General features: G+C 37.9%; 1 protein-coding gene across 2 annotated transcripts in view; it reads left to right on the top strand.

The window, feature by feature from the left end:
* The window catches only part of DLGAP1 (DLG associated protein 1), a 781,268-nt gene that overhangs the window by 94,333 nt on the left and 663,175 nt on the right, over positions 1–23,760 (top strand). For both annotated transcript variants that reach the window (XM_070778877.1, XM_070778878.1), the window contains exon 2: positions 20,293–20,438. The gene's annotated coding sequence lies outside the window, so the exon portion shown is untranslated. The remainder of the gene's footprint in view (positions 1–20,292; positions 20,439–23,760) is intronic.

The raw sequence follows: 23,760 nt of genomic DNA, 5'->3' as shown, positions 1-23,760 counted from the left end.
TGGGGGTCAGCTGCGTTGCTTAAAATTTTGTAGTAGTCTTTTACTTGGCTCCACACTTACTGCTGCATCAGTGTTTGCAATAGAGAAATAGAGGAAATGGAAGAAAGATCAGTTTTCTGCCTTCAGTTTTCCCTGTCCTCTTATCAACCAAGAGAAGTATGAATTTTAATAACAGTTTTATTTCAAATGGCATTCCATGGAGGAGTTAATCATTTCTCTATTAAAGACCTTTCAGTAATATTTACCACCGTTAAAATTAAAAAAGCATTATAAATCTGTAGTAGTCAGAATGCTCCAAAGAAATAGAACTTAAAGAATAATAAATGTATCTAGATATAATCTATGTATCGAGTGCTTTATTTTAAGAACCTGGGGCTGGCAAGTCTGCAGGGCTGACCAGAAGTCTGGAGACCCAGAAAAGAGTTGACATTGCAATTGAAGTCTCAAGACAGTCACTTGGCAGAATTCCCAATTCCTTGGGGCAAGTCTTTTTCTAAAGTCCCTCAACTGATGGGAAGGGGCCTATACACTTTATGGAGGAAAATATGTTTTCTGTGTTAACCTCATTGAAAAATATAGCAGCTTCCAAGAATACTGGAGTGCGTAGCCTATCCCTTCTGCAGCAGATCTTCCCAACCCAGGAATCAAACCGGGGTCTCCTGCATTGCAGGTGGATTCTTGACCAACTGAGTTATCAGGGAAGCCCAACATCCACACACGTTTGACCAAATACCTGGATACTGGGGCCTAGCCAATGTGACACAAAATTAAACCTCACAATATCTAAACCATACAATTTAAGGATCATTGGCCCAATTGGGAGAGAATAGGAAGGAAAGATTAGTTAGAAAATGCTTCATACGTCAGAACAAAACTGTAGCCATGGTGATATGTCTGATTTTACCACCATTAGAGCTATGTCTTTGGTATTGTATTTAAATGGATTGTTTTTTTCTGAGGATCATGAATTTACCCCAGTGTAGTCACACCATGTGTGTATTGATGTTTGTTTTTAAGTTTGCTAAAAATACATTGTATATTTTTTGTTGTTCAGTTGCTAAGCTGTGTCCGACTCTGTAACTCCATGGACTGCAGCGTGTTAGGTTTCGGTATCCTTCACTGTCTCTTGGCATTGCTCAAACTCCTGTCCATTGAGTTGATGACTCCATCCAACCATCTCATCCTCTGTCGCCCCCTTCTACTTCTGCCCTCAGTCTTTTCTGATGAGTTGGCTCTTTGGATCAGGTGACCAAAGTATTGGAGCTTTAGCATCAGTCATTCCATTGATTATTCAGGGTTGATTTCCTTTAGGATTGACTGGGTTGATCTCCTTGCTGTCCAAGGGGCTCTCAAGAGTCTTCTGTGGCACCGCACCTCAAAAGCATCAGTTCTTAGGTTCTCATTCTTCTTTATGGTCCGACTCTCACATCTGTACATGACTACTGGAAAAACCATAGCTTTGACTGTTCAGACCTTTGTCAACAAAGTGATGTCTCTGCTTTTTAATATGCTGTCTAGGTTTGTCGTAGCTTTTCTTCCAAGGAGCAAACATCTTTTAATTTTATGGCTGCAGTCACCATCCACAGTGATTTTGGAGCCCAAGAAAACTGTACATTGCTTATGTCCTTTGTACAAATACATGTTGATAAAAAAGATTCACCAATTCTTTTTAGAATTTTTAACAAAGCAGGTAACCAGCTAAATGCTAAAGTAGTACCTTAAAAAAAAAAAAAAGCTTAAGTTTCCTTAAGAAGCTAATTTACTGTTTCTGAGTGTTCCCTCTGTCCTTGTAAATCATTTTAATTTTGTATAACATTTGGGTGAATTGCTAAATTTCTTAACTTGATTTCTCAGTGCTTCTGAGAGAAGTAGATACTTTGAATTTAATTAGAAAGTTCGCAGTTTTTGTTGTAAAGGAAAACTTATTTGGTAAGATGAACTGAAAGCAATTTAAATAAGATAAAATTAGGAAAGTGATCATAAAGGATACGTTTTTGAATCTAAAAATATTGACTCAAATCATTGACCAGGTGATTTTTCAAAGACTTCTGAAAGCCATGTGCCAGCTAATTTCTCTGAAATTAGACTATGCCAGTTTGTCTGATGTGTCTACACTGCTCTCTCTGAATAACTAACTATATTATGTGTTAGATGTAATTGGTGTTTAAAATTAGTCTGCTTGCTCGTCTTGAAGCAAGTGCTTTGTAATTTAGGTCAGCAAAGAAAATGCCAGTGTACTAGATTAGCATGGTTTTAGCTGTTTTTGTTCAGCAGCTGCAGAATACGAAAACTTTGTCCTTCCCTCCTGGACTGACCGAGCGATATCCTAAATTATTACATACCATTTACATGTTACAAAAGTGAAGAGCAAAAAATCAGTTTTTCTACAAGATTACTTTGCTGCGTGTCTATATGTTTGTCTGGTTTGTGTTTGATCCATGGCATGAAAGATCAGAGGCATTCCTGACTTTGGATATTGCCCCTGGAAGTAGGCATGGAAAGCCTGGAAGCGTCTTAATTGAGGCTGGAAGAGTTCACTTTTGAAAGGGTGACTGACAGGTTCTTACTATAGTGAGAATCTTTAAGAATTAGGAATCAAGGAAGAAGCAAATAAATTTTTTGAAATCATTTGTATAAGTTCATCTACACTCAGGACATTTACCCATATATAGACTTTTTTTTTTTTTTCTAATCACTCCTTCATGAAATTTTAATACATGATTTAGACTCTGTTCCATTCATATTCTCTGGCCCTTGGAGTAAAGTAGCTAAGATTTTTCACTTCCTACAAGAAACAGTCCTTGTTTCTTGTAAAGATACATGACTTCTTTAGGTTTTTTTCTAGCAGACTTAGAAATGGATAGTTTTATATTAACGAAATCAGATTTTGTTTTCTCAGAACTCCAATTTTCCAAGAAAAATTCAACTTCCCCATATTCCTTATAATGGTTCAGATTTTTCCATTTTTGATAGCTTGATTTAACATAGATTTATTTACAACTAAAACTATCTTAAGAGATGATTATTTGGGATCTAGATAGTCTGTTTTCAGGCTTCAGGATGACTTAGGTTATTTTATATTGGAAATTTGCTCAGTAGAATCCAGATCACAAGGCATTTTATTGCAGAATATATATATTTGCATCATTTGGCAATATCTAGATGTTTATAGATTTTTGGCCAAAATTGTCAAAATTTGTTGCAATCTTAATGTTTTTCTACTTGAAAAAAACAGAGTATCTTGCTTAAGAGGAAAGTCAAGATGTATTTATACTGACATTAAAAAAAATCTTTCAATAGTTAAGACAAAAGACAACAGGCAAATAGTTTAAGTATTTCATTTCTAATGGATAAAACTAGATGATATTTTATTGACTATAATATTGTAAAGAAAGGATCAAGTGAATTTCTTTATTTTTAAGTCTCTGCCTATGATACTTCAGTTTAGGAACACAGATTTTCATTTATTTGTGCAATTCTCATGCATATTTTTCCACTACCAATCAAATAATTTATATTTTAATAGCTTTATTGAGGTATACATTGCATACAATTAAATTCATTAATTTTGGCTGAGATTTTAAAGTGCCCCTATAGAGTTATATGCAGAATACATCATGAGAAATGCTGGGCTGGAAGAAGCACAAGCTGGAATCAAGATTGCTGGGAGAAATATCAATAACCTCAGATATGCAGATGACACCACCCTTATGGCAGAAAGTGAAGAGGAACTCAAAAGCCTCTTGATGAAAGTGAAAGAGGAGAGTGAAAAAGTTGGCTTAAAGCTCAACATTCAGAAAACGAAGATCATGGCATCTGGTCCCATCACTTCATGGGAAATAGATGGAGAAACTGGAAACAGTGTCAGACTTTATTTTTCTGGGCTCCAAAATCACTGCAGATGGTGATTGCAGCCATGAAATTAAAAGACGCTTACTCCTTGGAAGGAAAGTTATGACCAACCTAGATAGTATATTGAAAAGCAGAGACATTACTTTGCCAACAAAGGTTCGTCTAGTCAAGGCTATGATTTTTCCAGTAGTCATGTATAGATGTGAGAGTTGGACTGTGAAGAAAGCTGAGCGCCAAAGAATTGATGCTTTTGAACTGTGGTGTTGGAGAAGACTCTTGAGAGTCCCTTGGACTGCAAGGAGATCCAACCAGTCCATTCTGAAGGAGATCAGCCCTGGGATTTCTTTGGGAGGAATGATGCTAAAGCTGAAACTCCAGTACTTTGGCCACCTCATGCAAAGAATTGACTCAGTGGAAAAGACTCTGATGCTGGGAGGGACTGGGGGCAGGAAGAGAAGGGGACGACAGGATGAGATGGCTGGATGGCGTCACTGACTTGATGGACATGAGTCTGAGTGAACTCTGGGAGTTGGTGATGGACAGGGAGGCCTGGCATGCTGCGATTCATGGGGTCGCAGAGTCGGACACGACTGAGCGACTGAACTGAACTGATAGAGTTACACAGTCATCATTCTGATCCAGTTTTAGGCTATTTTGTATCACATCAGAATGACCCTTTAGGCTGTTTGCAGTCAATTCTTGTTCCTGCATTTATACCCCAGGCAGCCACTAAGCTGCTTTCTGTCTCTGTAAATTTCCCTTTTCTAAACTTCTCTAAGTAATGGAATCTGCTTGCTTTGGGTTTAGATTGCTGTTCTGTTTCTAGTTTTTTAAGAGGAAAACTTTGGTGCAGTATGGCTACATTTCTTTCCATATCCTTGTGTTACTACTGTCGTATTTTTACATCTCTTATAAATCCAACAATAGAGATGTGCATTACTTATTTTATACTGTTAGCTTTACTGTTAGTTGAAGAAAAAATATATTTACACAGTTTTTATATATTATCCTATATATTTATCTTTTCTGGCACTATATTTCTTCTTGTGGACTTAAGTTACCATCTGGTGTAATTTCCTTTCAGCCAAAAGACTTTCTTTAGAATTTCTTCTAGGGCAGGTCTGCTAACAGTGAGTTATCTCAGCCCTTGCTTATCTGTGAATATTTTTTCTACATCTTCATGTCTGAAGGGAAATCCTACTGGATATAAGATTTTCAGTTGACTTTTTTATCCCCAACATTCTAAATACGTCATCCTTCTCCTGAGCTCTCTGTGATAAGTCATTTCTTTTTTCTTGTGTCTTTCAAGATTTTATCTTTATGTTGGCATTTCAGCCATTTGTCCATGATGTTCCTAGCTGTAGCTCTTTTTGTTTGTTGGAAACGTTTAGGCTTTTTGTGGATTAAGTTTGTCATCAAGTTTGGGAATTTATTGGCCATTATTTCTTCAAAAATAGTCTGTTTCTTTTTCTCTCTCATCTCCTTCTGGGACCCTGATTTGCACATCTGTTAGTGTTCTTGTTGGTAGGCTTTAGGTCTCTGTTCATTCCCCATTCTTTTCTTTCTGTTTTTAATATTGTACCATTTCTATTGATCCTCTGTTAAAGTTTTTTTCTTTCGTATGCCACCTCAGACATGCTTTTGAATCCTTTGTGACTTTTTGTTGCAGTTACTCTATTTTTTTTACTCTACAACTTTTCATTTTCTTTACAATTTTTCTTATATTCTCTAGTTAAAAATCTCATTGTCATCATACTTTACTTCTTTTAATTTGGCTTCTTTAGTTCCTTGAATATATTTGTAAGAGCTACTTTGCAGTCTCTTCTTCTAAACTCTACCTCTAGACTCACTCAGTTTCTGTTTTCTGCCCTGTTCCTGACTGCTGCTGCTGCTTAGTCACTCAGTCATGTCCAACTGCGAACCCAGGGGCTGTAACCTGCCAGGCTCCTCTGTCCATGGGGATTCTCCAGGCAGGAATACTGCAGTAGGTTGCCATGCCCTCTTCCAGGGGTTCTTCCCAACTCAGGGATCAAACCCAGGTCTCCCACATTGCAGGCAGATTCTTCACCATGTGAGAAACCAGGGAAGCCCAAGAATACTGGAGTGGGTAGCCTATCCCTTTTCCAGGGGAACTTCCCTTCCCAGGAATCGATCTGGGGGCTCCGGCATTACAGGCAGATTCTTCATCAGCTGAGCCACCAGGGAAGCCCTTTTCCTGGCTACAATTCACAATTTCCTGTTCTCTGCATGTCTCAAGTCTCTTGCTGAAAACTGGACATTTTAGATAATACAGAGACCTCGGATTCTGCCCCTACATCCCAGTTTTATTGCTTTTCTCTTGGTTTGCTCCCTTTGTGTCTCTGTGCCACATTTTGTCTCACACAATTTCAGACCTTTTAATTGTTGTTATATTTGTTATGATCTATGATCAGTGATCTCTGATGTTGCAAAAAAGATTTATAACTTGCTGAAGGTTCAGATGGTGGTTAGCATTTTTTAGCAATAAAGTATTTTTAATTGGACATGTACATTGTTTTGCTAGGCACAGTGTTGTTGCATGCTTCATACTCTACAATGTAGTACAAATGTAACTTTCATACACACCAGGAAACCAAAAAGTGTGTGTGACTTGCTCTGTTGGATTATTTGCCTTATTGTAATGACCTAGAAGCAGACCTGTAGTATCTCTGTGATGTGTCTGTATAAATAAAGTATACTATACATATACAGTTTCAAGATTTTTACATTTTTAAGACATAGAATACTTCTCAGTCTGAAAATAATGCTTTCTTTAAGCTAGATTTGCTCATCATACAAAAAACAACCAAAGAGCCAAAGGCCACAGAAAGCCTTTTACAGTGAGCAGGGATGGTCTTGTGATGGGAGACACGGACCTTGCTAGTGTTGGTTGCTGCCTCCTGAGGACCCGGAGGAGGCTGGGCTGGGCTTGTTTGGCTTGTTGTGGGGCTCCCTTTTGGTGCTTCTTATAATGACATAAGAGAACAGATGTAGACACTTCAGGCCATTTAAAACATGTCAGCTAGAGAAAGGTGATGGACACAACCTGTGACTTGCTGCCCTATGTTCAGGGCAAGATTTCACTGATCCAGGGCATACCTCAGAACCCAGAAAGAGAAAAAGAAAGAACAAGACAATATAAAGCAATTGTAACAAAATAGGAGATAAGCAGCCCAGGGTTCTGAAGGTAGTAAAAACCAGAGAGCTTCAGCGTGTGTCAGTTTGTATTTTAAATGCAGTAAATCCTTGACCTCATTTAAAACAGGGGTGTTTTCTAAGAACCAGAATTGTTACCCAGATGCTTGCTTTCTTGTCTTTGGTCCCTGGACTTCATAGACAGCCTCTTGGCCTGTGTTTCTGCTTGGAAGACGCTTTGGAGTGAGTAAAGGAGCACCTGTAATTCTGGGTTGATCGTCCTCATAATCACAGAGGACGTTAGTGTTTAATTGTGTTGAGGGCTCAAAAAGTCAAAAATCTATCTCTTTTCTCTAGGGATTTGCAATCACTCATGCAAAGGTAGTGGGGAGTCACACTCCGAGAATCATCGATGAAGAAGCATTAAATCACATAAGAATTAAGGCTTAGACATTTCCTGCAAAATACTGTCATCAGTGTCTATTTGAAGAAAAGAGCATGTACAGCTTGAATGGTGGTGGTTCGTGGAGGGAATGCTGGCTTTTCTTAACTTGAATGGAAATACTTATGGGAAAGATAGGGCTTACCAGCTGGTTCAGTGGTCAAGAATCCACCTGCCAGTGCAGGAGATGGAAGAGATGTGGGTTTGATCTCCTGGATCCCCTGGAGATTCTCCCCTTGGGAAGATTCCCTGGAGATGGCAACCCACTCCAGTATTCTTCTCTGGAAAATTCCATGGACAGAAGAGCCTAGTGGGCTACAGTCCATGGGGTCACAAAGAGTCTAACACAATGGAGCAAACATGCAAGCAAGCAAGATGGGAAAGACAAGATGACAGGTGTGGGTAAGTGGATGAGAGATTTCTTGGCTGCTAGGACCATGTCAGGCATCCAGGGCTACTTTATAAAACAGCAATCAGAGGACATTCATCTTTGTTGAAGGAAAGCCATGCCATGGCCTGTGTGTTTCTGTGTCCTTAGAGCAGGTGGATCTGTGACTTTTGCTCAGCAGGTGCTGAGTAAATGTCATTAGCGTGATCAATAGAACTTTAAAAAGACAGAGATGTCTTTCCAAGCCACGGTGAGAGAAAGCAGTGCTGTGAGACTGCTGGCTTTGCACAAAAATGAGGAGCTGGGGAAAGACAGAACTTTGGGAGCTTTTTTCTCCAAAGGCTGTAATTCTTGTCACGTAGAATAAAATGGACCTGTCATGTGACAGATACGTTACCAAATGCATGTGTGTGCCCAGTACACAGTGAGGCCAGACACTGAAACACCAAGGTTGGGGGCAAAGAAAGGTTTGTTGCAAGGCCATACAAGGAGATGGGTGGCTCACACCCCAAACCCCAAACTCCTCGAAGGATTTCAGCAAAGCATTTTTAAAGGCTAAGAGAGGGAGAAGGTGGTGTTGGTTGTTGCAAACTTCTTGGTGCTGGAATCCTGTGTTCTTGCCACTGCCCTCCTAGGTTAGGTCATGATGTGCCTGTAAACCTCCAGCCAGGCACATGTTGTTCTCTATTCTGCAACTTTTTGTCTCTTCAAGAATGGAAAAGTGTTATACCTTTAAAGGTGAGAGTCTTGAGAATGGGCTATCTTGAATATTTCAAGCTATTAGGCCACATTTTTTTTTTTTTTGATTGGAGGATAATTGCTTTACAATTTTGTGCCAGTTTCTGCCAAATACCAATGTGAATCAACCATATATATGTGTGTGTCCCCTCGCTCTTGTACATCCCTCCCACCCCATCCCACCCCTCTAGGTTGTCACAGAGCACTAGATTTGAGCTCCCTATTACTTAAAGAGTAACAGAATACAAAGGTTAAAGTAAAAGAAACAGATCCAATGTGGAGTCAGGTTTGTCCCTATTATAGATAGAATCTTGATGCCCGATACAGTTCCTTTCTTTGAGGTTGCATGAAAGAACAAAGTTGGGGAAGAAAGAAATTTGGCAAGAGATAGGGAGGTGTGTGGAGAAGGCAATGGCATCCCACTCCAGTACTGTTGCCTGGAAAATCCCATGGATGGAGGAGCCTGGTAGGCTGCAGTCCATCGGGTCACTAAGAGTCAGACACGACTGAAGCAACTTAGCAGCAGCAGCAGCAGCAGGAAGGTGTGTCCTTGTTTTGATGAAGTTGACAGATGCCTCTGAATGATTAAGTCTGCGTTTTTCCAGAAACTTTTCCAGAAACACTACTGTATTTTTCTTCAATGAGGATCTTACTCTATGACTCATTTCAGTAACTCATAGTTTTATTCCACATTTGTAAATTAAGTTTGGTCAGGCAGCCTGTGTGATTCCTATGGTAGAACTACATGTCACCTATAACAGAAGGAAAAAAACACATCTAAATGTTTCAAATATGCAAAAACAAACCTCCAGCTAAAGAGGGATCATTAGTCTTACATTGTAGCATGATTCAAATAATGTGTGAAACAAAGTAAATTTAAGTATGATGGAAATTCAGGATTCTATCATATTTGTGCATCAAATCTAAGTTATTCATCATGAAATGCTAATATTTTGATAAATGACTAGTTATAATACTTAGACTTTATTCAGAAGGAGAATAAACTGAAGCAGAAATGTATGGTTTTAGATAGTTTTTTAAAATTTTCATAAGCTATAGATACAAAAATATTTTCTTTTACTGTGTGTGTGTTTCTTTTAAAGTTAGAAATGAAAATCTGTTTGCCTTAGGGAAGGAACTAAGAACTTAGCACGTGTATTAAAATTGTTTATTTCAGCACGACCAAGAACTTAAAAATGTGACCCTGGAATAAATAAGTATGGCTATTTTTATAAGTTCTTACAAACCAGAAAACTCCTCCCCCAAATATGTCAGGCTTAATTTTCTGCTCTGTGGAGCACAGCTAGTAGAATAGCAAAAGCCAGTGACATTTTCCGCAGTGTGAGCTGCCAACCACTAGAAGCCCGTGGCAGTGTTTAAATCTACAGCAAACAAGCTAACAATTGGTGGAGAGAGGATTATGTAATTCTTCTTTAATATTCCTTTCTGTGGCGTTTGCATCACTATCAGAATCATAAAGGCAGAACTGGGGACTGTGTGCTAAGGTTTAGCCACAAGCCCATATCATGTTTATGCTGCTCTGCAGGTTTCTGGGGTTAACCTCTTCATCTTTTACTAGAGTCCTAATGAAATGGACTGTATTGAGATGTGCAGCCTTATGGTGTGTTAGGGCTATGATTTCAGTGGTCATTATTTTTGCAGAGTGGCCTATATTCATTCCAGAGTCTCCTGGGGAGCATTAATTAGTAAGGTAATAACACGTTGCTACCTGGGTTCTGATAAATGCTTCAGTAATTAGATCCAGCCTGCAAATTGAAACATTGGTAATGGCTTAGGAAGAATTGAATTCAGAGAAACTGAGAAACTCTATTGTGTGAAAAGAGTAGAAAAGCAAAAGTGTTAGTTGCTCAGTGGTGTCCGACTCTTTGTGACCCCCATGGATTGTAGCCCGTCAGGCTCCCCTGTCTCTGGAATTTTCCAGGCAAGGATACTGGAGTGGGTTGCCATTTCCTTCTCCATATGAAAAGAATAGATCAAAAGTCAAAAGAGGACTATTGAAATATAATGGACCAAAATATTTATATATTATGAAACTCTATCAAGTTCTAGGGGAAATAAGAAAATGGTCCTATGTTTAAGATGGATTTAGAAAAGGCAGAGGAACCAAAAAGAAAATTGTCAACATCCATTGGGTTGTAGAAAAAGCAAGAGAATTCCAGAAAAACGTCTACTTCTTCTTCGTTGACTATGCTAAAGCCTTTGACTGTGTGGATCACAACAAACTGGAAAATTCTTAAAGATATGGGAATACCAGACCACCTAACCTGCCTCCTGAGAAATCTGTATGCAAGACAAGAAACAACAGAACCAGAAATGGAACAACAGACTGTTTCCAAATCGGGAAAGGAGTACATCAAGGCTGTAGATTGTCACCCTATTTATTTAACTTATATGCAGAGTACATCACGCGAGATCTGGAATCAAGATTGCCAGGAGAAATATCAATAACCTCAGAGGTAAATGACACCATCCTCATGGCAGAAAGCAAAGAGGAACTAAGAGCCTCTTGATGAAAGTGAAAGAGGAGAGTGAAAAAGCTGGCTTAAAACTCAACATTCAAAGCACTAATAAGATCATGGCATCTGGTCCCATCACTTCGTGGCAAATAAATGGGGAAACAATGGAAACAGTGAGAGGCTTTATTTTCTTGGGCTCCAAAATCACTGCAGATGGTGACTGCAGCCATGAAATTAAAAGACACTTGCTCCTTGGAAGAAAACCTATGACCAACCTGGACAGCATATTAAAAAGCAAATACGTTACTTTGCTGACAGAGGTCCATCTAGTCAAAGCTATGGTTTTTCCAGTACTCATGTATGGATGCGAGAGTTGGACCATAAAGAAGGCTGAGCACTGAAGAGTTGATGCTTTTGAACTGTGGTGTTGGAGAAGACTCTTGAGAGTCCCTTGGACTACAAGGAGATCAAACCAGTCAATCCTAAAGGAAATCAACTGAATATTCATTGGAAGGACTGAAGCTGAAGCTCCAATACTTTGGCTACCTGATGTGAAGAACTGACTCATTAGAAAAGACCCCGATGCTGGGAAAGATTGAAAGCAAGAGGGAAAGGGCACGACAGAGGATGAGATGGTTGGATGGCATCACCAACTTGATGGACATGAATTTGAGCAAGCTCCAGGAGTTGGTGACGGACATAGAAGCCTGGCCTGCTGCAGTCCATGGGTTGCAAAGAGTTGGACCTGACAGTGACTGACCTGAACTGAAATGGTCCTGTGACAGTTCCTTTTTTGTTCCTGGGTCTGGCAATGACATTTTAGTAATTGCCTCACTTACCTGGCAATTGTGTTGAACAGAAGGGTGATAAATAAGTAAAATTTCTGGATAATGGAAACATATCCCAGCTGCCAGATTGAATTTATTGTATTATTTTGCTTTTTATAATTGACTGTGTATGTGTTTCCCAGTTTTTTCTCTTCACAGAAGATATTGCTTGTAACTGAACTTTTTCTTTTTGTGTTTCCTTTATGGAATTTAGAAAAAAAATACATTGGTACCCGGCCATGCTCAAGACACTGTATTATAGGAGCTGTGAGTATAGAGGCTGATGGAGACCTTGAGCATTTTATATGCTCTTGCTAGATGTCAGTACCTCTGTGACTAGTCCCTACTTTTCTTATGTCAAGTGTGGCTTTAGAAATATTGTAGTATTTTGTCTTCTGGGACAGAATGTGAAATCCAAAAAGAAAAGGACTGTTTATTATTCACTTTTTTTAAAGTATAACTTTCAGAGGAAAAAATCATGGAGGACTACAGTTCAAAAAGATTTCAAATAAATGTTAGTTGATTGAGTTGGTGGAAATGGAAAATTCTAGAAATTTCACAATTATTGAGGGAAAATGTGATTACATTTTTTAATGTTAAGGAGAATTTAAATATGTTTTGCATTCGTAGCTTTATATAGCTGGAAGTATTTATTTAGAAAAAATATAATGCATTATTTTATTATGCCTCATTTTAAGTTTGTCTTTTTCCTAAACAATCAGATTTGGTACACATATTTTTTCTAAGACATCCCAGAGTACTGAACTGTTGAGTATCCAATAACATTTCCCTTAATTTTTTGGAAAATAAATAAACACTTTGAATGGATGGAATAGTCAGCATTTACTATAAGAGAAAGGATAATATCTTTTCTCACTCTTAAGAGTAATGAAGAGAGCTAAGCATCCATTTTCAGCAAAGGAGCTGGACAATAAAAACCATTCTTTTCCTTTTTTCTGTTATATGATGGAGAAATGGATTCTCAGAAATTAATACCCAATTTTAATTGCATCCCTTGGAAAACTCTGTCTGATAGGTAAAATATTTAAACTATGAAAATGAAGACAAGAGGATTCATTCAAGAAAAAAAAATTTTAATTTTTACTGATTAATTACTTACATACAATATGACACATGCATGTACATGAATGTTAAAATGTACAGCTTAATGAATATAAGGTTGCCGGGGTCCAGCCCCAGCTGATCCAGGGTATTCGAAGGAGAGATGGCCTAGGCGACTATTTATATGCTAATTAGAGATATAAAAAATAATAGAATGAGGATAGCTCAGTAGGAAAATTCAGTGGAGAAAAGAGGCTGAGTAGCTTGGTTTATGCAGGAGACCAATAAAACTTCAAGACAAGAAGTTTGCACCACTTACGTAGGCCGCAGGCACCCTCGCGAATAGCGGAAGGTGCCTCACCCTAGACACCTTCTCGAGTGGGTCTTAGAAGCCCAGGCATAATTAGTAAGCGTGGTGGGTTCCGCGCTGCAGATGGAGACTTCAGCCAGAATGTGAAAAGAATGACATGGGGAGACCAAGCGCTGGTGAGCAAGGCCCATAGCTTTATTTTCAACAGGGGTTTTTATACCCTAAGTTACACATAGAGGATAATAGGGGATGCAAAGTCAGCAGTTTTTGATCCTTATCAAAAACCAGGGTTTCTTTCCTGCAAATTTATCGTATACAAATGGTTTAGGTGATTTACATCATCTTCTGGCCAGAAGACCTACTAACATTTTATGACTCTTGACAAAGACTTAAAAACAAAGACTTATTTTCTCTAAGAGTAATTATTTTAAGGTTTGGCGCCATCTTCCGAAGATAAAATTGCATTCCTATAGGGCGGATGTGTAATGGGTTTACAACAAAGGAAAGAATTTATTACCTTAAGGGTCTAAATTTACTAACACCAAGGCCACTACTTATTTTTTCTACATACCAACAATTAATACATATTCAAGGATACAATTCAGGGGATGTGAAAACTTGGCAACAAGCATTGGCTCATCAATGAAATCCTTAACTAGTCTTATTCTGACAGTTTCTAATTCTCTGAGAGGCTCTAAGCTATTTGAATATCTTAAGCTTCCCGTGCCTCTGGAGGCTGGGAGACAGTAAACAATCGTATGCATAGCTGTAGGAGTCTGGGTAAACTTGACAGGTGAGTTAGAGAGCCATCTGAGGGGTTTGGATTTAAACACTCCTAGTTGCCCAGGAACTTTATTAATTGGAGCTGTAAGTTAACTCTTTGACAGAGAGAGCGAGATGGTGGTGGGGGACAGCCCCCAGTAAAGTCAGAGGTGAGAGCACAAAGCAATAAAGTAGGCAGACTCTGGTTTTTTTGGGGGTAGATCCTCGAGAATATCCGGGTGGACTCCTGAGGCTCGATCCCACCTTTGCATATGCTGAGCCTCCTTCCTCATGACCTTTGTCACGAGTGGAATGCCTCACCGGCTCCCGGCACAAGGTGTTACTACACCTATATAACCCCTACTGATAGGAAGACACAGAACATTATCACCAGCTCAAAGAACTCCCTTGTTGCATTTCTGAATACCTTCCAGAAGTAATCAGTATAATGCATTTTTTTTTTTTTTACTATAAATTAGTGTCATCGGTTTCTTGAGTTTATGTCATTGGAATGATAAACTGTGTTCTTTTGAATTTTTTTAACTATGTAGTATGTCTGGTTGCTCTATGCAGTAGGCAACAGTTGTTTGTTCTTTATGGCTAAAGAGCAGTCAGTTTTATAACTGGTGCAATTTATTAACTGATTCTATTGTTGATAGACATTTGCTTTGATGCTAAGTTTTGGCTTTTATGACTAAAACAGCTATGATGATTCTTCTGTCCAATTTACACGTGGACCAGTCATATAAGAATTCCACTTCCTTTATATCATTTTCAACACTTGGTTTTTGTAATTTTAGCCATTTTTCTAGAAGCTGTCTTGTTTTACCTCTCATGTTAGTCTACAGTCTACTTGGAATTATTTTTTCCATTTTGGATATAGTGTGGGAGAAGTAGTCCTTTTTTTCATTTTCAATCAAGTGCTACTTATTGGAAAACTTGACTCGTTGTTTTCCATACTGAATGGGATGGCATCTTTGTCATAAACGAGACAGCCATATATGTGGTGAGTTCTTGACTTTGTTCTATTTTTTATTTTTAAAATTTATTTTAATTGGAGGATAATTGCTTTACGGTGTTGCATTGGTTTCTGCCAAATATCAGCATAAATCAGCCATAAGGATACATATATGTTCCCTCCTTCTTAAAACTCCCTCCCACCTTCCACTCATCGCACTCCTCTAGGTTTTCACAGAGCCCAGATTGAGCTCCCTGTGTTCTACAGCAACTTCCCATTAACTATTATTCATACAATAATGTATGAATAATACCTATTCTCTTAATAATAACATAATAATAACATTATGTTAATGTTATTCTCTTAATTAGTTCCACACTTTCCTGCCCCTGGCTGTGCATAAGTCCATTCTCTGAGTCTCGATTGCTGCCCTTCAGATACGTTCATCAGTACCATTTTTCTGGTTTCCGTATATATGCGTTAATATATGATATCTCTGTAACAGGCTCTAGGTTCATCCACCTCGCTAGAACTGACTCAAGTTTGTTCCTTTTAATAGCTGAGTAACATTCCATTGTATATATGTACCACATCTTCTTTATCCATTCATCTGTCAGTAGAATCTAGGTTGCTTCCATGTCCTAGCTATTGTAAATAGTGCTTCAGTGAACATTGGGGTACATATGTCTTTTTCAGTTATCGTTTTCTCAGGGTATATGTTCTGTAGTGAGATTTCTGGGTCACATGGTAGTTTTATTCCTAGTTTTTCTGAAGAAATCTTCATACTGTTCTCTATCACTTCAGTCCAGTCGCTCAGTCATGTCCGACTCTTTGCAACCCCATGGACTGCAGCACGCCAGGCCTCCCTGTCCATCACCAACTCCCGAAGTTTGCTCAAACTCATGTTCATCGAGTCAGTGATGCCATTCAGCCATCTCATCCTCTGTGGTCCCCTTCTTTTCCTGCCTTCAATTTTTCCCAGCCTCAGGGTCTTTTCTAATGAGTCAGTTCTTCTCATCAGGTGGCCAAAGTATTGGAGTTACAGCTTCAGCATCAGTCCTTCCAATGAATATTCAGGACTGATCTCCTTTAGGGTGGACTGGTTGGATCTCCTTGCAGTCCAAGGGACTCTCAAGAGTCTTCTCCAACACCACAGTTCAAAAACATCAATTCTTCAGCATTCAGCATTCTTTACAGTCCCAACTGTCACATCCATACATGACCACTGGAAAAACCATAGCTTTGATTAGATGGACCTTCTCCATAGTGTCTATATCAGTTTATATCCCTACCAACAGTGCAAGACGGTTTCCTTTTCTCCACGTCCTTTCCAGCTGTTCTGTTTTATAAGTTAGTAATGTAAAGCTATTTCCAACACCCTTTTATTTACTGTAGAGATGTGGTATTGCTCAATTTCATTTTCCTTCTTTGTCTTATGAAGAGTTTAAAAAAACAACTTTTGGCATAGTTGTTTTTTTCCATTATAAAACTTGCTTCTACTCAATTGTTTTCATATTCATTTTTATTCTTTTCTTTCACCTATTTGAATTTAGTTTACTATTTACTTCCCAAGTACTTTTGAAATGTTTTTAAACTTTCATTTTGAAGTAAGTTGAGTTACAAAACGTTTGCAAAAGTAGGACATAGAGATCTTATAAACTTATCCCCCAGCTTCACTACATGTTGACATCTTACGTAATTGTAGTACAATTAAAAAATCATGAAATTAATATTAGCTATAAAAATCAGTACCACTTATAAGCCTTCTTTAAATTTTTCCAGTTGTGCCACAGATGTCTTTTTCCTATTTCAGGATCAAATCTAGGATGACACATTGTATTAGCTGTCACATCTCTCTATTCTCCTTTGACTTGAGGAACTTCTCTAGACTTTGTCTATCTTTACGACCTTGGCATTTCTGAAAAGTGCTGGCCAGTTAATTTGAGGAATGTCTTACAATTTGTATTTGTCTGATGTTTCTTCATGATGAAATTTAGATTACTCGTTTTTGGCAAGAATACCCCAGAAGTGATGGTGTGACCTCAGTGAATCATATAAGGAGGTAAACGATGTGGATGTGCCTTATTCCTAGTGGTGATAAGTTTGATCACTTAATTGAGGTGGAGTTTATCACTTTTCTGCACTCTAAATTTACATTTTTTTGCCCTTTGTAGTTCGTAAGTTTCTTGTGGGAAGACAGTTTGAAATACACAGGTATCCTGTTTTCTCATATATCTTTGCCCACTAATTTTAGCTTCCATCACTGACTCATGGCTCTGTAACAGTTATTACGGTGGTGGTTATGAGAGGTTGATTTTTCTATTTGCATCATTCCTTCTGTATTTATTAATTTGAATTTTACTCTAAGAGTGAGCTATCTCACCCTTATTTATTTGTTCAATCACTTACGTGGAGTATGAACTCAAGAATATTTGTTATTGCTTGAGATAAAGTTCATGATGATTATCTGGCCGTCAGGAGCACCTTCAGGCTGGCTCCTGCTTCCTTTTGACCTGCCATCACAATTTGAGCACTGTGCTGACTTTCTGGCCCCACAGGATCCTGAGGACTTATCTTGCCCCATTCCCTTGTCACGCTCATCTCTGCCACGATCCTGAGATCAGCCTTCCTCCCAGGATTTTGGGTTCCTCTTATTGAAGAAGAATACTTGGAAACCAAGTTCTGGGTTCTTGGTGTGTTCAACAAATTTTCACAATTGCTTCTAGGATTTCTCTCCCCTGACAGAAATAGGAGATAGTTGTGTATATACAAACACACACATGTGCACATACACATGTCTATATCTGTCTTACATCTATTTGTGTGTATACACACGCACACACATAATCATGAGTTCATATTGATGTATCTGATTCTAGTCCATCATCAGAGTTCATTCTAGCCCATTTCTGTTTCTAGTAGCTCTTGTTTTTAACACCAAGAAACTTTGTTTATTATCCTCAATGTATTTATTAACTCACTCTGAAAATGTACATAAAGTAGTTTCACAATTGCAATTGTATACCTCTGTGAAAAACCAAATCTTTAACTAGAGTGCAGTATGCGTACAGTTCTTTTTGTCTTCAGCTTTAACGTATGCAATCAGAACACTGTTTCTGAAGTTTACTTAGGTTAGTTCTGTTGTTCCCCATCTTTTTCATTATGCTTATATAACTTATTTATAATGCAGTGTCTATGGAAGGTCTTAATTTATGAATATTGTCATCTTCTGTTGCCTTACCAAATTCTTTTATTATTTGAGGTACTGTTTATATTGATTCTTTAGCATTTTCCAGGTATCATATCAACTAGTAGAAATAGTTTTACCACTTATTATTCTTGATTTATTTCATCTGATTGCATTTGCTAATACTAATAATAAAGTGAAAAATAATAGAGCTACCGGACCTCCTCCAGAAAATATAAAATGTAAATATAAAATATTTACAAACTATTAAAACTTTGGTTTATGTTCTATTAAGAAAACAAGATTTGGTATTGTTGTATCTAGAAAAAAAGGAAACCATAGAAAAACAGTCTAGAAGAAAATGCACCGTATTATTAGCAATGATTATGGCCGAAATTGAAGTGGAACTAAAAAGCCTCTTGATGAAAGTGAAAGTGGAGAGTGAAAAAATTGGCTTAAAGCTCAACATTCAGAAAACGAAGATCATGGCATCTGGTCCCATCACTTCATGGGAAATTGATGGGGAAACAGTAGAAACAGTGTCAGACTTTATTTTTCGGGGCTCCAAAATCACTGCAGATGGTGATTGCAGCCATGAAATTAAAAGACGCTTACTCCTTGGAAGGAAAGTTATGACCAACCTAGATAGCATATTCAAAAGCAGAGACATTACTTTGCCAACAAAGGTCCGTCTAGTCAAGGCTATGGTTTCTCCTGTGGTCATGTATGGATGTGAGAGTTGGACTGTGAAGAAGGCTGAGCGCCGAAGAATTGATGCTTTTGAACTGTGGTGTTGGAGAAGACTCTTGCGAGTCCCTTGGACTGCAAGGAGATCCAACCAGTCCATTGTGAAGGAGATCAGCCCTGGGATTTCTTTGGAAGGAATGATGCTAAAGCTGAAACTCCAGTACTTTGGCCACCTCATGCGAAGAGTTGACTCATTGGAAAGACTCTGATGCTGGGAGGGATTGGGGGCAAGAGGAGAAGGGGATGACAGAGGATGAGATGGCTGGATGGCATCACTGACTCGATGGACGTGAGTCTGAGTGAACTCCAGGAGTTGGTGATGGACAGAGAGGCCTGGCGTGCTGCGATTCATGGGGTCACAAAGAGTCAGACACGACTGAGCGACTGATCTGATCTGATGATGATGTAGTTAAATATTTTTATAAATATTTGTATTAACTATATTTTATTCTCTGCAGATCTGTAATGAAGATACTAATTTTACAATGAAAACATAATTTTTATCAATTTGACTTTAGTACACAGTCATCTTTGTTCTGTAAATTTGACTGTAAGCAATTTGAAAAAGTTGCCTTTTATCTTTTCATGATGGTAAATTACACCATGAATCAGATCCTTCATGATAGAGAGGGAGAGAAATTTCTTTGGATGTTGTTTTAATATGTTTGTTTCATGTGCTGAAACTTACTAATTTGTTTCTGAATCACTCTGTCTCCTAAAACTTAGTAAATTTGAGATACATTTATAAAAATAGCATTTTATATTAAATAGTTAAACTTGCCATATTTCCTGCTTTTCTGTGGAGAACATCAAACTATGACAGGCAGCCCCCCAATATGAAAGCATTCAGATGCAACAGGAATGTTGAAGAGCATCAGACCTGGTTTAAGTGCCAGTGCTACTACTTTGTTGTCTAACTTCAGCAAATTGCTAATTCCCCAAGTCTCAGTCTCCTTATCTAGAAAATAAAAGGAGTAACGTCTATTCTGAGGATGAAGTGAGGTCATTTCTATAAAGCACCAACCCAGTGCTTTGTATTATGTGCTCAGTAAATGGACGATAATCTTCCTAACTTGTAACCAAGAATAGGAAAAAAAAAAGAAGGAATAAAATACCTGCTCTTCATGGATCACTGTTAAAAGCATTTTATTTGTATTCATGATTCTTTCCGTAGCCCTCTGTGGAGGGCACATATAGCTTCTCGAAAAGATAGCATGGGTGGCTGGGCTGTGACATGAAGTTTGTTCCTCTAACCTGGAGACCGTGCTCTTGATGTCTAAATGAGCCTGCCTCTGAGCTGTGAGTGTAAAGAGGAGAGTAAGGCTGCTATTCATGTGTATAAATAATGTTGGAAACTCGGTTAACAGATTTGCATTTCTTGTGTTGCAGGTGAATGGTGCTTTTGAGCACCTTCTGTGAGTACCACTCACACCTGTTCCGGGGATACTTTCTCCAAAGGATCAGCAAGCATCCAGTTCAATCTCAGATTCATGGGGTTGCTGCAGACCAGAAACTGCTTGTCTCACTAAGACAAGGTGAATGTTTGAATATTTACTTCCTCTTGAGGATGATTTTTGATGTCATGACCTCTTCTGAAATATTTCTGCCTTGGTATCAGTCAGAAAGTTACAGTAACTAAATAGAGCCGTGGCAGAGGGAAAAAATAGGCTACTGTAAAAAGACTTTGGTATATTGATTGCTATATTTATTAGATAAACGTGTGCTGATATGTTTGAAGATATTTTTTATTACTTAATGTAAAATATAGTGTGTTAACATTATTGCAAGGGGAATTTCATGACAAGCATTCTTCTTTTAAAATATAACTGCAGTTTGATTTTATGAAACCTGTAATTGCTACAAACTATGCTGTTTCTACTGCTATAAAATCAGTAACGAAACTGGAGAGGCTATCTCTTGGAAACTGGTTGTGATAAAAATGTACCGAATATGATTATCTTTATGCAAATCCTGCCCTGACTGTGAGCTTTCCTTACCCGTACTAGTAGTGCATGTAACTTTACTTCTGCATACCTTCTTCTTAAAGGTTAAAACTTTCTGTTCCAATGTACGAAATTGCCAGTCAGTCCATTTGGGGTTAATCATTGAAACAGGATTGAGGCTGGGAAAAGGTGGTAAAATCGAATCGAGTTGCAGTGTTAGAATAGTTCCTGCTGGGATTGTTTGGGGAGATGAAGAGAAGAGCAAGATGACTTTGCATCACTTAGAAAGATGGTCCAGTGGCCACTATATGGGCAGAAAAGAAGGGATGAAATAGGTGTTTTGGTCATGACATGAGGTTATCTTGGGTGGATGGATGTTGAGAAATAAAGGTTATTGAAATGTTTTCCTTCTTAAGTATATGACTTATTCTGCATCTCAGGTATCCGAGATTCAAGGTGAGTCAGTACCTCTGAGAATGAAATAGACATTTTCGTGGACTAGACCTCTTGGAATGGATATTCATGTACAATGTGTAACAGTTGTTCAAGTATTTCATATACAATGTAGGGAAAGGGATGTCACGAAGATTTCCCAGTGAGCACAGCCTGGGAGATGAAAATGAGGAAAATGCCCCTGGTCATAGCATGGTGGCTGATTACATGGGCTATAGGGGACCAGATCAATTTTTCTGGCTTGCGTCCTGATACTGCCACCTTTTGGCAACAACTCCTGTGGTAGTGCTGCTACTGCTTTAGATCTTCCCTGTAGCTCAGATGGTAAAGAATCCGCCTGCAGTGCAGGAGACCTGGGTTTGATCCCTGGGTCAGGAAGATCCTCTGGACAAGGGAATGGCAATCCACTCCAGTATTCTTGCTTGGAGAATCCCATGGATGGAGGAGCCTGGCGGGCTACAGTTCATGGGGTCGCAAAGAGTCGGACACGACTGAGCGACTGACAGTGCTGCTACACTGCTACCTGTGGTAGCTGTGAAAATTAATTGAACTAATTTTCAAATTAGCACACAATAAGTGTTCAAAAATGGGTATGATTGTGCAAGTATTTTTAAGGACTTTTTTTTTGGTAAGGACTTTTGCAGTTTGACCAATTCTTGATCTTATTATCATTTTCTCTGTGAGGACTTAAATTTCTTATCTGTAAACCTGCCTACGGTGTTGATTTTTCCTTAATCTCACCTGGCCAGCCCAGTTAGAAAGACATTACTGTATTTTTCAAGAGGAGATGGTTGGCTTTCAAATATGGCATGTATTATATTTCTCAAGATCATTGGTATTTTAAATTTTATGATATCAAATCTACTTTCTAGCATCTAGTATAGGGTAAATCGTCTAACTTTTCTAAATAGTTTCATCTTTGAAATGGGAACAGTAGAATATTTATGACAGTTTTTGTGTGGAATAAATATGTAAGTTACAGTCCATGACCCCAAAATACTCAATACATGTGGTTACTATAACTATTACTACCGTTATTGTTCTTATTCTTCTTAATCACATACTTATTTACTTCTGATGTGATTGTGATGTCAGTCTTTAATTTGTGGAACTTTAAGCAGAATATTCAGCAGTTGTTACTAAAATACTGGTATGTGCAAAGTCTTATACCACTTTTTAACTTTTGAAAACATGATTCACCATCATTTTGTTCCCTCGAAATACAGTGTATTTCATTTGAACACCAATCTTATTTTCATGATGCTGTTAAATCTCTAAGGACAACTGCTTTTAAAACGCCTGAGACTTGATCTTTACTAGAGGAAAATTAAAACTTACATTTTAAATCGTTTCACATGTTGGTGATATTTAATATCAGAGTTTGTCTGTTTTATCCATCCAATCTTTCTAACTTTGCACTCTGTCTTATCTCCATGGTTCTGAATGTTTAGAACTTGATTCCATAATCCAGCCTTATCTGACTCAGGTTATATTTGTCATAATGCAGTACTAGGTTTGAAATAACCAGTGAATTTTAGAAAAGTGCAAAAAGTGGCTTCTTTCATATTAAGATCTGATAATGACCATGCAACGCTATGTTCCAGGGTTCATGATAATGTTCACTATGAACTGTTGTAAACAGTAAAATCAATTAAAAAAAATTTTTTTCCTCCATTTTATTTTTTTTCTCTGGTTTTGTTTCCAAAATGTTTTTAAATAAGTTGTGTGAGCAAATAGGAATACGACTGTATCAAATGTTTCAACAGCATGCCTCTAAAGATTTATGGCATATGTAGGATTAACCAATAATATAAATTTTCAGTAGAGCTAATTTACCTTTTTATGTAATCTGGGCCTGAACCAGATTTTTGACAAGAACAATGCAATTATTTCACTAAAGCTTTGACAAGTAGGTATATCGTAACATCTTTTAAAGTTGGCAGCAAGATAACATTAGATCATTTGCCACTTAAAGTATCTGTATAGAAAAAAGGACTTAAATTATGTATAAAAGTTAGAAACTTTTTACTGAAAAGACAGCAAAATTTTTCTTTTTAGTAGTATAAAATGTTTCCTTCCTAATGTTTAAAACTGAAGAACTTTAAGAGTGTTTATCCAAATATTCAGTGTATTTTCTACTCATATCTTTCAGTATAATTTTTATAGTTAAAAAATAAGAAATTTAAAAAAATCTCATTGCCTACCATTAAATTCCAAACATTATCAGATGCAGGGTATTTGTTTTAGGTGATCTCATTGTTACTAAATAGAAACAGTGTTTCTAGAAAGACTCCACTGCAAAATGAGGCGATCAGAGGAGAGCGTCAGGTGGAGCGTGTTTCATCCCCAGGTGTTTAGCTCTGCCTTTCGTTTTATCATGTTTTCTACTTCACTGTTTTATCAGAGACTTCTTGAGGGTAAGACATCCTGCGAAGTAAGGTCGACAGTGATTTCTCTTGTG

Source organism: Bos indicus, chromosome 24 (assembly GCF_029378745.1).
Source record: "Bos indicus isolate NIAB-ARS_2022 breed Sahiwal x Tharparkar chromosome 24, NIAB-ARS_B.indTharparkar_mat_pri_1.0, whole genome shotgun sequence".
NCBI lineage: Eukaryota > Metazoa > Chordata > Mammalia > Artiodactyla > Bovidae > Bos > Bos indicus.
This window is presented reverse-complemented; position numbering and strand designations above follow the sequence as displayed.